Below are 16,927 nucleotides of genomic sequence, written 5' to 3'. Positions count from 1 at the left end.
TCATCCTAAACTTGGCCTCATTGTCACACCTTTAGCAATTTTCTTCAAAACACTTCTATTCCTCTCTTCTCCCCCCCATGACTTCCATGAAAATAAAGACATCATTTGTTTTGTTACCTGATGTCTCTCCATTATGTAAAACAATGCCTGTTGCATAGTAAGTGCTTAACAAATGCTTGTTAAGTCTTGAAGAAACTGGTGAAGATCCAGTGTTTCCTCCCAAGCCTGAGCACCCCCACCCTCCCCACCCACACATACTCACCCAGGGTTCCCTGTGCCCGAAATATTTTCCCCAACCCCTGTCTGGACTACTGGACTAGTCAAGAATCTAGCTCATCATCAGGACTCAGTATAGACATCACTTCTAGAAAGCTTTTCACTGACCCCTTAAATCAGGTTCAGGGCTTTTTCCATGAGCTGTAAAATATCTCTCAGCCCTGCCCTATCAGTGTTCCTTCCAGCCTTGTGACAGATTTACCTATTTAATTCCCAACCATTCCACCTAACCTGTACACATCAGGGGATTAAGAGGCACAGCGGACTACTCACCTTCCCATCCCTTCAGGCCCTATCTCCATGCCAGGCATATGGCAGGCTACTCTGTAAATATTTGCTGAAAGTAAATTGGAAATTATAAATAATGGGTTTTTTTTTTTTTCCAGACAGAGAGAGTTGGGAGGGGGTTGGGAGAGAGGGAGGGAGAGAGAGAGAATCTTAAGCAGGTTCCACACCCAGCATGGAGCCAGATGGAGGGCTCTATCTCATGACCCTGAGATTACGACTTGAGTCAAAATCAAGAGGCAAGCACTTAACTAACTGAGCCACCTTGGAGCCCCAATGGGAAATTATTTTTTAAAATTTTGCTCCTTCCATCCAAAACTCATACAGTAATTCTTGGGAAGAGTATGGTTATTAATTCACAGATGGGTCCTGAAGATCACTTCTGAATCAGAAGCTAAGAAAAAATTATAAAGACATTTTTTAAGTGAGAGAAAATACTTTAAGTACCAGCCTGGTCAAAACATCTGTTCTCTGTCTTATTTAAGAGTTGATATTCCTGAGTTTGTTTAGAAGATTAGGAATAATAATAATCACTTATTTGTTTGTTTATGTGCCAGGAACTGTCCTAAGTGCCTTACACATATTATCTCATTTAATCCACATGACACACCCATTATTGCTCTCATTTTCCAAGTGAGAAAATCGAGAAAAAGAAAAGTCTACAACTGGCTGAAGATTACGCTCCCAATAAAGGGTAGAACCGAGATTTGAATCAAGGTAGCCTATCTCTAGAGGCCATGTTTCTAATTATTATTCTGAAGAACCAGAGAGAGGCAGTGGAAAGAACCCTTCTGTATGCTCACATCAACCAGCTCAGTCCCTGTGGTCAAATCTCTTGACCTGTCCGGATCATTGCTAATGTCTGGATCCTTTCCCAGGTCTTCTCTAGATCTAAGTTTTCTGACTCCAAACTTCCTAACGTCAACACTGGATCTGTTTTGCTCTTTTATGAAGCAGCTGATCCAAGAATACAAGAGCACATCACTGTCAGTTCACTCAATTCTGTTGGCTGTGACCAGCACCAGTAAGACTTGAAAAGCTAAGTGTCAAAAGACACTAGATCAGAGGGGGAGACGAACCATGAGAGACTATGGACTCTGAGAAACACACTGAGGTTCTAGAGGGGAAGGGGGTGGGGGGGTGGGTTAGCCTGGTGATGGGTATTAAAGAGGGCACATATTGAATGGAGCACTGGGTGTTATACGCAAACAATGAATCATGGATCACTACATCAAAAACTAATGATGCAATGTATGGTGATTAACATAACATAATAAAATAAAATTAGATTTCTTTAGCTTATTGGAAAAAAAAAGACACTAGATGTTCTGCTAATACTAAAAAACCATCACAAGAGGCAGTCTTCCCATGTCTCAACATGCTGTGCAAAGCACCTGTTGTGGGATAGACCATCACATATGGGAGAGACCCAGAGACCAATGGAGCAAAATTAAACTCCCTTCACCATTAGAGCAAGGGACCAGCTAAGCACCTGGGAAGGAGTTAGGGGGATATATGCATGGGAGGGTTATTTGGATGAAGCATTCATTGGAGTTCTAAGTCTGAGATTCCATTCCATTTATATTACAAGGTCAGATTTTTAAATGTAAGTAGTCATAGTCATCAGTCTCAAATTGAGTGAGTGGGTATTTCCTCATCTATAAAATCAATAATTGAAATTCATTCATTTTTTTTAGAATTCATTAATTTACCATTATATGATCCCTGAGTTTTTTTTTTCCCAGTGAGTCACTGATCATCCACAGAGGAAAGATTTCCATTTCACTAAACATATACTACATTCCAGACACCTTCTTGGGACTTTCCATATATTATCCCATTTAACCATCACAGCAACACCATGAAGTAAGGATCATTATTATTCCCCTCATAGAGATGGAAAACAGAGGTACAGAAAGTTAAGTAACTTGCCCTAAGCAACAAAGTTAGCAAAGTAACAAAATGGGACTTGCACATAGAACCTATGTTCTTAGCTAATGTGCATATCATCAAACGTTATTGTGTGAGGACACTAGAGCCATATCTAGTTTATTTTCAGAGTGAGGGAGGGTGCTCTGCCTCTTCCACCCTGAAATCTGCCAGTAGGTTGCTTCCTTTGTGAGAAGAGAAGAGCAGTCAGTTCATGTGGGAATGAATACATACAGGCAGGCTGCAGTATAACTGGCCTATTGCTCCTCATGAGATTATAAATAAAACTGTATGTGCTATTCTAAGCCTCACTCCCCAAGGATCTCAGGGAATTCTCCATTTAAAAATGAAACCCGCCATCCTTCCTAAAAACCTCTCAGCAGCTACATAAGTTACTAGTGGTACTATTACAATAATAAAAGCAATTCCATATACAGCATGTGTCATGTGCAGGCACTATTCTAGAACTTTACATATTTTAACTTATTTACTCTTTACAATAACCTAAAGAATAGGTACTTTATCATTCCCATTCTGTGGATGGGAAAACTGAGACAAAGTGAGGTTAGTAATTTGCCAGAGTCATAACAGTTAGTAGATAGTGGAACTGAGATTCAAACCCAGGCTATATTGCTCCAAAATCAATGTAAATGAACATAATGCTCCCTCTACCATCTGCTGACTCAAGAGAAAAAAAAACTTTCTAAAATCCTGGTCAAAATCTACACAACTTTGTTTTATCACTAAGAACACAAAATCACATAGGTTGAGCTGGAAAGAATTTTTATAACCATCTTTTTTTTTTAAGAGAGATTTTATTTATTTATTTGACACAGAGGGGGAGAGAGAGCACAAGCAGGGGGAGCTGCAGGCAGAGGGAGAGGGAGAAGCAGGGGGCTCGATCCTAGGACCCTGGGATCATGATCTGAACCAAAGGCAGACGCTTAACCAACTGAGCCACCCAGGCGCCCCTATAAGTATCTTTTTAAAAGATTCCTGCTACTTGCCTTGTAATGAGTCTATGTCAACAACTAAATAGCTGATCTGGATTTCATTCAACTTAAATTTTTGAAAAGCACAAAATCTCATCTCAGTTGTGACAATTATTTCAGAGATAAGATAGTACTTTCTGAAACACCCTATAAATACCAAGTTAAAACCCCTTTCATGCTAGGTACCTGGGAAATAACACAGTGGCAATTTGTATTAAAATCTTCACCCCTTCATCCAATTAGCTTGCTAAAATAATAGAGAAAAAATTGGACAGTTACCATGGATGTGGATACGTCTTAAAGTTGAGATTATTCATTTCACTCCAACACAGAATACAGAGGGATCATAGATAGCACCCAAATCTCCACCACCAAAGAGAAGGCAGACTCTTCTGCAACCTTTCTGATGCTTGGCCACCCAGCTTCATGCCTTTGTTCACACACTGCCCGGGTGCTACTGTGGGATTCTTGCACTGGCACGAAGTTTGTCTTGGAAAGGTAGACAGAGCTGACTGAAGACCCATCAATACGAAATCCCTACTGCAATGGAGTCAGAATGTCCCTCCCTCTGATTTTTAATGATTTTTTTTTCTAGTTTAAGTAGGAAGGGGCAGAGCAAGGCCATCTTTATCTTTCACATTTAAGTAAAGACGGTGGGGCTCCAGAGCCACAGAAACTGCCTGTCAAGTATAACGTCAGTCAAGGCTAGAGTGGTGAAGAGTGTGGAATCTGGAGCCAAGCTGCCTAGCTTTGAATTTGGGATCTTCCATTTGCTAGTTTGAGACCTAAGCAAGTTCCTTATTCTTTCTGAATTCTAGTGTCCTTATTTTGAGATTCCTTACTTCTTAATGTTGTTGAGGGAACTAAGTGAAATAAATTAAGCCTGGGTGACTCAGTTGGTTAAGCGTCTGCCTTTGGCTTGGGTCAGGATCCCAGGAGTCTGGGATCGAGCCTGTTTCTCCCTCTCCCTCTGCCACTCCCACTGCTTGTGCTCTCTCTCTCAAATAAATAAAATCTTTTGAAAAAAGTAAATGAAATAAACCACTTAGCACATGCCTAGTATATGATATATTCAAAAATGTTTTATTAGTAGTATTAGTATTAGTAACCCCCATCATGTCAGTGCCCTGGTTGGAAACACTTTTATGAAGCTTTGCATTTACATGCAAAGGAAAGAATGTGCCTGTTCTTGCAGGGTCTAACTTAAAAACTCATCATCAGGGTTGTTGTAGGGGAAAGGTGGAAGAAACAAGGGCTGGGAGAGGAGAAGATAAAGCCGATAATGTGAATTGTGTTACCTTCTTTACCTCACTATCCTTTTTTCCAAGCCCGGAGGTGCAGTGCTCTCTAATAAGAGTTGGCAATGCTGTCTGGATTTGGGCAGTGCCCAAAGCCTGCTCATTTTCTTGTTTCTTTTAAGGCAACAAAACAACCAACTGGTGATACAAGGCGAGGATTTCTTAAGCCTGTCGGCTGCTATTTCACAGATGGAGTTAGAATTTGTAAATGATCAGTGCAGCTCTGAGCTTATTAATTTGTTCCCACCCACATAGGAGCAATTAGGTGGAAGGAAGTACTGCTCACATCTTATACATGAGAAGTGGAGACAGGTGGGGGTGGGTTGTGCTCAGTGGTGTAGTACCTGGGTGCTACTTTTAGCTACAATTGCAGGAAATCCCTTATATACTAAATTTCTCAAATACCCACAGTGAACATCTGCCCAGGGTGGCTGGATAAGGATGGAAATAAGAACAGCAAGTTGGTGAAAGTGAAAAAGTAGAAGGGAGGTCAAATGAGACAACTGCCCATTTCAGATCCTAAGAAAGGGTCACATGTCTAGAAGCACCATCTAGCCATTATTGGATTCAGGTAGGAGAGAAAAAGATTTTTATTTATTATCCAGCCTCAGGGGTTTTTTTCAGACTATGTTCTGTGGAAGTCTAGGGTTCCACAAGGGAGTTTCAAGGCCACTACAAAAGTGGACATATGGGCGGCTACACTGAGTAGGTTGGGCCATTCATCCCTTAGAGTCAGGGCTATTTTGTTCTAATATTATTTATATTTTTATAAGATTCTGTTCGGGAAAAAATAGGAGTCCTGACACTTCTTAAAAGTTTGAAAAACATTGATATAACCCAACTCCCTCATTCTACAGAACAGAAACTGGGTCTGAGGTTACTTAAGGGACTCACCTATAGTCAAATAGCTAATTAGTGGCAAAGGACTAGCACCAGAGGAAGGACTGTGCACACCTGCTTTGTCACCCTGTACCTTCTGTGAGATATTTTGACAACTCCATTTCCTATATGCACAAAGAGATGGCACATGTAACAGATGTGAGTGAGTCAAAAAGAAAATCTTTTATTAAAACTAGTTACAGATCACTATATTAGGGAAAAGTTAAAACATCGAAGATTCGAGTTTTGGTAACAGCAGAATAAGTGATTTGAACTCACCTATGAATAACAATTATAAATTCATGAAAAAAAATTTAAGTCAACTATTTGAAGGCATAGAGAAGTAAACAAGAGCAGGGACAATCTGGAGAGGTTCCCACTTTTGAAAGAAGGAAACTTCCCTGGGAGAGATACATGGTTACATTGCTTTTCTGCTACAAGTAACGCCAAGTCTATGAAGTACAGGGCATCTAGGACTCTGGCAGACGCAGAAGCCTTATTGACTTAAGATGTCAGAGGACAGAATTCACGGCAGCTGAAAATATAGGGGGAAACACCATAAAGGAGGGAACAGAAAAAGAACTCCAAAATCTGCATATGAACTTGGCAAACACTTGCCTGAAACCTGAAATATGAATGCAAGGGAAAGAATCCAAGAAGCCCCCAAAGGTAACAGCTACAGGGCTAAATAATCTGAGCAGACATTTGGGCCACAGCCTGTCTCAGGAGTCAGGAGTTTGAATCTGGCCAAGTTAGAGACCCCAGGTATTCCATTAAAACTCTAGACAGATCAACTTTAGAGCTAAGACTAAAAGTAAAACTGAAACAAACCCAACAGAACAAAGTATGAAGCCAATACTCCAAAAGTTCAAAGGAATCAACTAATAATGTAATTGTGTGCTAAAACAAAAAAGTACTTACTTCTCTTCCCCACCAGGCCAAACTCATCCAAGATAAGAAAGGAAGCATCGTGAAATCATCGGGGGTGGGGTGTTTGGCTCAGACTATGGGGATCACACAAAGGCTGTACCATAATGGGCAGTATTCTGAACAGGCCTGTATCCATACTCACTAGACCCTCATTTCTCATTATCTGACTCTCTCAACTACAAATGTTTCCTGAACACTTGACTTTGACCATCACTTTCAGGTTCATCACTGCAAGGGCTCACCTGGAGCAAGTGCTAAACTGTTAATCTCCCTGACTCTTTTCAGCTCTGCTCTCTAATGCACATGCCTCCAACAAGGGAATTTCTTGATAGGACCCAAGTGTTGTGTTGTTTTCCTGCTATAGTGGCATTTACATACAAATGAATGGCCAAGACTGTAATTTACTCTGCTGAGAACTGTGGTGACCTGATAATTAAATTTCTGCACATGCAGAGAAAACATAAAACCAGAATGGTTGCTCTTGCTTTCCCTTTTTCCCAACCCCCAACACTTTTCTATCACTCCAATGAATCCTTACAAGCAAATGTGAATCAACATTTTAATTTACAAATGTTCTGATTAGGAAGACAAAAAACAAATTCCATTGCCATGGATACTAAAATGAAGGGCCTCGGATGGGTAACCAAGGCTGAGAGAGATAATAAACGGATCTTGAGATGTGCAGGTGTTGTGAGTTTTTTAAATTCTAGCTATTCAGTTCATCCACTCATCTTTCCATTCCATGCTGCAAATCATTCTCAAGGAAGTTTGCAAAGTTATTGTTTTATCTTGCAATAGAGCCTCGTTAAGCTACAAACTCTCCTCAATACCAAATCTACAGTAAATAGATCCAAATATATCAGGATAACTGAAAAGAAATAGGTTGAAAATGCTCACTTGGCTAAGTAAGAGCTTTTTTAGAAGAAAAATAAAAACCATATTCCAAGAAAAGGCACACAATTCATACACCATATATTCAGTGGTGGTATGCATAAATTAGAATAGCAGCCCTCAGTTGATGCCACTGATAGATAATGAATAACTTCTCTCCATTTGCAGAAAAGTTAATGGAAAATTTTCCAAATGTTTGACTTTTCCCATGAAGTTTCTATCCCTTGGGTGCCTGTTATTCCATATGCTGACATGCGCAAGCAGGTAAAAAAAAAAAATTAACAAAGAAATGAAGTAGCTAATCATGCTTCTTTCCTTAGTTGTTTTGTCATGGATATGCATACTCATGCTATGACTGTTATATGGCTTACATCATCTAGTCATATTTTCCACTGACAAAATGAGTCCTGCTTCATGATGAAAATACATACATTAAAATGGCATGGGGTGCCACAAAAATCACATCAATTTTCAGCATGGAACCACCCGAACAAGCCAGGCACCACTGAATTAGAAATGTTGCCCTGAGTATAATAATGTCCCTTGTTCCATCCATATTCTTAACTGCCATGTAGAGCTTACCTTCTGTTATTTATCTTACTTACGTTTTCTAAATGGGTTTATGTGCCTGTGACTCCGCTAACATGTTCAAGGAATTTGTGGTCTTAATTCCTTCTTCTCTATCCCCTTAGTGTCTAACATACTGTTAGGAATAAAGCAAATCCTTCAATAATGAATAAACGAACTTAAAATCAGTACAATAGTGTATTAGCCAGATTATTCAGAGAAACAGAACCAATGGCAGAGATATACGATTTGTATTTATTTATTATTAGGTATTGGCTCAGATAAATACGGAGGCTGAGAAGTTCTGAGGTCTCTAATTGGCAAGCTGGAGACCCTGGAGACCAGTGGTGTAGTTCCAGGCCGACTGAAGGCCTGAGAACAAGGAGAGCCAATGGTGTACATTCTAGTCCAAGATGAGGTGAAGACTGATGTTTTTGTTCAAGCTGTCAGGCAGACAAAGTTCTCTCTTACTCAGCTTTTCTGCTCTATTCAGGTCTTCAAGGGATTGGGTGAGGCCCACCCACATTAGGGAGGGCAGTTTGCTTTACTCGGTCTGCCAATTCAAATGTTAATCTCCTCCAGAAACATCCTCCCAGATACACCCAGAATAATATTTGATCCACTATGTTGGCACCTGTGGCACAATCAAATGACACATAAAATTAACTATCCCAAATATCATACAAAGGCAAATGCAAAGTGGGAAGAATACCAAAGAGAAGCAAGTCATACACAGGTTTTTATCCCAGCTCTGACACTTCCCAAGTGGGTGATCTTGGGTGAACTTCAGTTTATTCATCTTTAAAAATTAGACCAGCTTTTGGAAGTCTGAGGCCATATAAAACTCCTCCTACTACAAACTCATAGAAATGCTGGTAAAATTCGAAAGATACCTGGTATTATCCCAGAGGGGTAACCAACTTGTTTGGCTGATATCTAGGATATTAAAGCCCTTGGGTTCATGCAAGGCTGGATCCAGGACCCTAGCATAAAGCTACTACTCTTTAATAGAGGCTGCCCTTTCTATGAAGAGAGGACTAGTAAATTTCAGCTTACAGTTTGGACCTACAGAAGTAGCAAGGAAGATTACTACCCACTGGGATTGTAAATAAGAAAAAAATTATTCTATGAGAAATAAAAATATCAAGTCTACCTCTCACAGAGACATAGTACCAACACAGCACAGACATCTGAAGGTAAGAAATTAATAAGGGAAATGGGTAAGCACCTATGAAATCCAGGAGACCCAACAGAAGTGCAAAATTGCGCTATAGGAATACTTCCATAAGCCAACGTACACAGGATTACACCCCTCATCAAGCACAAACATACCCCCTGTAAAGATGAGCTAACCTGAAAACACACAGAACATAATACACAAGAGGTATTAAACTGTCTTGAGGTGAGATGGAAAACAATCTAAGAACACACGGTGATTTAAATATGTGGAAGATTTACAAAAATTAGCCATGTATTAGGCCACAGAAGAAGCCTCAAAAATATAATTATACCACATTCTAATCTCAATACAGTTAGAAATAAAAGACTTTTTAAAAATTATAAAAATGCCTTTTGGAAACCAGAATACACATTTTTAAATAATTGATGGGTCAAAGAAGAAACCCTAATTGGAATGATAAAATATTTATAACTGAAAAATAATGAACACATCACATATCATACACTTGTGGGATATATTTAAAGTGGTACTTAAAGGAAATTTATGGATTCATTTAGGGTATATATTAGAAATCAAGAAAAAGACTGAAAAATTAATATGATAAATGGTCAATTCAAGATGTTATTGATCAATAGTTTAAACCAAAGCAAAGTACATGGAAGAAATAAAAAAGATAAAAAGTAGATATTAATAAAAATGTTAATACAAAGAAAACATTAGAAACCAGGGAAGATGAAGACAGTCTCTTAAAGATAAGCCACTGACAAGATTAAGACAATGAACACATTTATAGATATAATGGACACTTAAAAATCACAAGAGAACAAAAACAAGTTTTAACAACTTTAAGAAGAACAAATAGATAACATATAGACTGATAACCACTAATGAAGTAACAGGTAGAAAAAAATTCAAAAAGTGACACATCACATCCAGATCGTTTTGTATAACTTTTTCTAACTTACAGTTAATAGGTAACTGCTCTTTTATATAAGCCACTCTAAAAGGAAAGACTTCTTGTATCACTTTTTAAGGATAGCTATAAACTCAGTAAGGGAATTTATATAGTAGATCAATCTCTTATAATGCTAGTTGCAAATATTGTAAACTAAGCAGCAAACAAAATTTATGATATATCAAAAACAAATACATTGAGAGTAAGAATTTGTAACAGACATACAAAGAAGGTTAAGCATCAGGAAAATCTCTTAAATGTACTTAACCACATTAATAAAGATGAAAATGTATAATCATCTTAACAGATGTGGAAAATCATTAAATAGGTTTCAACACCCATTCATGACAATGATTCTCAGTAACTTGGAATAGAAAGAAATTTTCTCCACCTGAAAAAGAAAATCAACCATGCATGACACTCAAAAGTAAACTTTAACATTCCTTAGAGACTATAAAAGACAAGAACACTTGATGTTATCACTTCCTTGCAATTCTGTACTGGAGGTCTCAAAAGCACTATAAGACAAGAAAGATAAATGAAGGGCATGTGTTGGAAAGCAAAAAATGAAATGTCAAGAGATTGAACTTTCCATGTTAAAAAAAAAAATCCAAGAGAAGCCAAGGTCAACCTTTCAATTATTAAGGGTTCATCAAGGGGACGTCTGCCTCTAATCAAGATGAAATAACAAGTACTAAATTTAGCCTCACATGTGAAACAACTGAAAACCTGGACATAAACAATGGTTCTGAAAATATTGAACATTAAGCAACTAAAAACAGGGATTCCTGAGAGATGAGAAATAAGCGAGTAAGTTCTATGCTTACCCAAACTGACTGCCTGAAGAAAGTTTTGAGGCAAAGCTGATGTTCTCCCTGATTTGAGGAGATGGAGTTAGGGGGCCAAGACTGTGAGGACTTGCTGAAACAGTACTGAAGAGGGGAGCTACAAAGAGAACTCAGAGATCTGCTGTATTTGAAGTCTTCAGACAAACACTGATAAGTCCATGTGAGGAAAAATATTGAAGCCATAGAAAGAATTAATGGAAACGATTGGAGGTAACAGTACCTGGAGCTCACACAGAACAAGGAACATTGCCTGTTTCAAATAGCAAGCATAGAAAACCCCCTCATTAATGGGGCATTAGTTAAACTACTTGGGAGGTTTTTGCCTCAGTAGGAAGGAGCAATTAGCCAGAGATAAAACATTACTTTAGCCCTACCTAACAAAGTTTAAAACCAAGACCTGAAAGGATCAAACAGTTTCCAAGTAACTTAACCACTTTCCAGAACCAAGCTCAAGAAAGTTACACATCCAGTATGCAAAAGGTGAAATTTACAAAGTACACCATCTGATCCAACATTTCTAGGCATGCAGAGAAGCAGAAAAGTATCACCCATAGTGAAGATAAAGCCAATCAATTGAAATGGTCTAAGAAATCACACAGATAATAGAATTTGTAGGCAAAGACACTAAAACAGTAAATATCACTATATTCCATATATTCAAGAAACTAAAAAAGACTGAATATTATAGAGATGAAAGATTCAAATGAAACTTAGAGATGAAAACTACACAAGATGAAAAACTACATTGATTGGAATTAATGGCAGATTGTGCACTCCAGAAAGAAAGACTAGTGAGCCTGAAAATGTAGCAATAGAAACCTACCCAAAATAATACAGAGAAATATAATCACTGTAAAATTTGAACAGAGAACCAGTGAGCAGTGGGGACAACTTCAGGTCTTCATGTAATTGGAGACCCTGAAAGAAGGAGAGGAGCAGAAAAAAAAATCTGAGAAAAGGCAGGGACAGACAATATTTTCCATGTTTGACGAAAATGATAAACCCACCAATTCAAGAAGCTCAACACGTCCTAAGTCCAAGAAGTATGGTGAAAACTACACCAAGGCACACCATAACCAAATAGCTAAAAACCAGTGAGAGATAACTGGGAACAAAACAACAGAGTGAACCCTAATGTAAACTATGGACTGTAGTTAGTAGTAATATATCAGTTTGTTTCATCAATTGTAACAAATGTACCACACCAATCCAAGATGTTAATAATAGGAGAAACTGGGCAGAAGGAGAGAGAGTATGTGGCAATTCTCCATAATTTTTGCCCAATTTTTCTACTCTAAAAATAGTCCATTTATTTTTTTAAAAAAAGTAAAAGGAAAAAAGACTATGAGCAGAGGAGTATAGATAAGAACAGCAGCTTTCTCCTCGTGAAATCCCAGTGAAGAAATATTTTTAAAGCACTAAAAGAAAAACACTGACAGAATTCTATACCCAGAGAAGGTATCTTTCAAAAACAAAGGGAAAATAGAGGGGCAGAGCAAGATGGCGGAGGAGTAGGAGACCTGGATTTCATCTGGTCTCAGGAATTCAGCTGAATAGGGATCAAACCATTCTGAACACCTACGAACTCAAGAGGAGACCGAAGAAGAGAGTAGCAACAACTCTCTGAACAGAAAAGCGACCACTTACTGGAAGGTAGGACGTGCAGAGAAGTGAATCCGAGGCGATATTTGGAGGATAGACGGCAGGGGAGGGGGCCTCTGTCGGCCAGTTCTGGCAAGTGATAGAGCCGCGGAGCCCAAAATCAGAACTTTTAGAAGCCGGCTCCGCTGAGGGACGTCATTCCAGTGGCTAAGCAGGGGATGGAACCCTCACGGGACAGTGTGGTCTCAGGACCCTCGGGGTCACAGAAAGACTGGGGGTGCCTGAGTGCAGCAGAGCTCCCAGGTATCGGAGCGGGGAAGCCGGCTGCAGAGACGGAGCCGAGGCGCAGGCTCTCAGCTCAGGGCTGCCATAAACTGTGATCTGCGGCCCAGTCGGGCCACTGCTCCTCCAGCAGGGACCCAACAAGCAGCAGATCCGGGGAGACTCCCCTCCCTCCCCTGGGAGGAGTGGCGCGGGAGTGCACCGCAGGGATCTGCTGGGTTTGGAGACTCCACACGGGGTTGGGAGCCAGAGATAGAAACACTTGGTCACAGGCCGGGTGAGCACGGAGTGCGGAGTGCGGCCGGAGACTGGGGAGATGGGAGTGATTGACTACTTTTCTCTGGGGGTGCACTGAGGAGCGGGGCCCCGAGTTCTCAGCTCTTCCAGGTGGAGATTGGGAGGCCACCATTTTCAGAACATTTGGGAACCACGGCAACAGGCCCCTCCCCCAGAAGATCAGCACGAACAGCTAGCAAGCCAAGACCAAGTTTACCGATCAAGGAGAACGGGAGAACTCCAGCGCTAGGGGAATACTGCACATAGAATTCATGGCTTTTTTTTACCATGATTCATTAGTTTTTCAAAGTTAATTTTTTTAAACGCTTTTTTTTAATTTTTCTTTTTCCCTTTTTCAACCAACATCTTATCAATCCCTTTTCTAAGAAAAACATTTTTTATTTTTCATTTTTAGAGTCATATTTTATCCCTCCATAGTAGTTACCCTTATTTTTGGCATATATATATATAAGTTATTCTCTCTTTAAAATTTTGAGATACAGTTTCTTCTAACAGATCAAAATATACCCTAAATCACTAGTGTATGGCTTTGTTCTAGTCTCCTGCCTGATCACATTCTCTCCCTTTATTTTTTCTTTTTTTTTTTAATCTTCTTCTTTCTTTTTTCAAACAACTTCTTATCATAAAAATTCCTTTTATAAAATCTTTTATAATTTTCATCTTTACAATCATCTTCCATCCCTTCATTGTATCAACCCTTATTTTGTACATATATTCTTCCTTTAAAATTTTAGGAGACACTTTATTCTAACAGACCAAAATACACCCAAAATCTAGTGTGTGGCACTGATCTATGAACTAGCCTGATCATATTTGATCATATTCGGTTTTTTTCTTATTGTTCTGTTTTTGTATTTATCTTTTTCTTTTTTTTTCTCTTTCTTTTTTCTTTCTTTCCCTTTCTTTTCCCCTGGTTTCAGGTCTTTTCTGATTTGTATAGAGTATATTTGCTAGGGACGTTGTTAACCTGTTAGCATTTTGTTCTCTTATTCATCTATTCTTCTCTGGACAAAATGACAAGACGAAAAAAATCACCTCAGCAAAAAGAACAAGAGATAGTACCGTCAGCCAGGGACCTACTCAATACAGACATTTGTACGATGTTGGACCTAGAGTTCAGAATCATGACTTTAAAGATACTAGCTGGGCTTGAAAAAAGCATGGAAGTTATTAGAGAAACCCTTTCTGGAGAAATAAAAGAACTAAAATCTAACCAAGTCGAAATCAAAAAGGCTATTAATGAGGTGCAATCAAAAATGGGGGCACTAACTGCTAGGATAAATGAGACAGAAGAGAGAATCGGTGATATAGAAGACCAAATGATGGAAAATAAAGGCGCTGAGAAAAAGAGAGAGAAACAACTACAGGATCACGAGGGCAGAATTCGAGAGATAAGCGATATAATAAGACGAAACAACATTAGAATAATTGGGATCCCAGAAGAAGAAGAAAGAGGGAGAAGGGCAGAGGGTATATTGGAGCAAATAATAGCAGAGAACTTCCCTAATGTGGGGAAGGAAACAGGCATCAATATCCAGGAGGCACAGAGAACCCCTCTCAAAATCAATAAAAATAGGTCAACAACCCGACATCTAATAGTAAAAGTTCCGAGTCTCAGAGACAAAGAGAAAATCCTGAAAGCAGCTCAGGAGAAGAGATATGTAACCTACAATGGTAGAAACATTAGACTGGCAACAGACCTATCCACAGAGACCTGGCAGGCCACAAAGGACTGGCATGATATCTTCAGAGGACTAAACGAGAAAAATATGCAGCCAAGAATACTATATCCAGCTAGGCTATCATTGAAAATAGAAGGAGAGATAAAAAGCTTCCAGGACAAACAAAAACTAAAGGAATTTGCAAACACAAAACCAGCCCTACAAAAATTATTGAAAGAGGTCCTCTAAGCAAAAAGAGAGCCTAAAAGCACAGATCAGAAAGGAACACAGACAATATACAGTAACAGTCACCTTACAGGCATTACAATGGCACTAAATTCATACCTTTCAATAGTTACCCTGAATGTAAATGGGCTCAATGCACCAATCAAAAGCCACAGGCTATCAGATTGGATTAAAAAACAAGACCCATCAATATGCTGTCTGCAAGAGACTCATTTTAGACCCAAAGACACCCCCACATTGAAAGTGAGGGGGTGGAAAACCATTTACCATGCTAATGGACACCAAAAGAAAGCTGGGGTGGCAATCCTTATATCAGACAAATTAGATTTTAAACCAAAGACTATAATAAGAGATGAAGAAGGACACTATATCCTACTTAAAGGGTCTATCCAACAAGAAGATCTAACAATTGTAAATATCTATGCCCCTAACATGGGAGCAGCCAATTTTATAAGGCAATTAATAACAAAAGCAAAGAAACACATGGACAACAATACAATAATAGTGGGGGACTTTAACACCCCCCTCACTGAAATGGACAGATCATCTAAGCAAAAGATCAACAAGGAAATAAAGACTTTAAATGAAACACTGGACCAAATGGACTTTACAGACATATTCAGAACATTCCATCCCAAAGCAACGGAATACACATTCTTCTCTAGTGCCCATGGGTCATTCTCCAGAATTGATCACATCCTAGGTTACAAATCAGGTCTCAACCGGTACCAAAAGACTGGGATTAGCCCCTGCATATTTTCAGACCACAGTGCTTTGAAACTAGACCTCAATCACAAGAGGAAAGTCAGAAAGAACTCACATACATGGAGGCTAAAGAGCATCCTACTAAAGAATGAATGGGTCAACCAGGAAATTAAAGAAGAATTAAAAAAATTCATGGAGACCAATGAAAACGAAAACACAACTGTTCAAAATCTTTGGGATGCAGCAAAGGCAGTCCTGAGAGGAAAGTATATAGCAATACAAGCCTTTCTCAAGAAACAGGAAAGGTCTCAAATACACAACCTAACCCTACACCTAAAGGAGCTGGAGAAAGAACAGCAAATAAAGCCTAAACCCAGCAGGAGAAGAGAAATCATAAAGATCAGAGCAGAAATCAATGAAATAGAAACCAAAAGAACAGTAGAACAGATCAACGAAACTAGGAGCTGGTTCTTTGAAAGAATTAACAAGATTGATAAACCCCTGGCCAGACTTACCAAAAAGAAAAATGACCCAAATCAACAAAATCATGAATGAAAGAGGAGAGATCACAACCAACACCAAAGAAATACAAACAATTATAAGAACATATTATGAGCAACTCTATGCCAGCAAATTAGATAACCTGAAAGAAATGGGTGCATTCCTAGAGATGTATCAACTACCAAAATTGGAAGCAGGAAGAAATAGGAAACTTGAACAGACCTATAACCACTAAGGAAATTGAAGCAGTCATCAAAAATCTCCCAACAAACAAAAGCCCAGGGCCAGATGGCTTCCCAGGGGAATTCTATCAGACATTTAAAGAATTAATACCTATTCTCCTGAAACTGTTCCAAAAAATAGAAATGGAAGGAAAACTTCCAAACTCATTTTATGAGGCCAGCATTACCTTGATTCCAAAACCAGACAAAGACCCCATCAAAAAGGAGAATTACAGACCAATATCCTTGATGAACATGGATGCAAAAATTCTCACCAAAATACTAGCCAATAGGATCCAACAGTACATTAAAAGGATTATTCCCCACGACCAAGTGGGATGTATCCCTGGGCTGCAAGGCTGGTTCAACATCTGCAAATCAA

General features: G+C 39.0%; 1 protein-coding gene across 1 annotated transcript in view; it reads right to left on the bottom strand.

Moving 5' to 3' along the window:
- Positions 1 to 16,927, bottom strand: part of SYT16 (synaptotagmin 16) — a 110,304-nt gene that overhangs the window by 41,396 nt on the left and 51,981 nt on the right. The gene's annotated exons all lie outside the window — the stretch shown is intronic.

This window comes from Callorhinus ursinus, unplaced genomic scaffold, assembly GCF_003265705.2.
Source record: "Callorhinus ursinus isolate GAN/ISIS: 27379988/994484 unplaced genomic scaffold, GSC_fseal_2.0 scaffold8, whole genome shotgun sequence".
NCBI classification, from domain to species: domain Eukaryota; kingdom Metazoa; phylum Chordata; class Mammalia; order Carnivora; family Otariidae; genus Callorhinus; species Callorhinus ursinus.
This window is presented reverse-complemented; position numbering and strand designations above follow the sequence as displayed.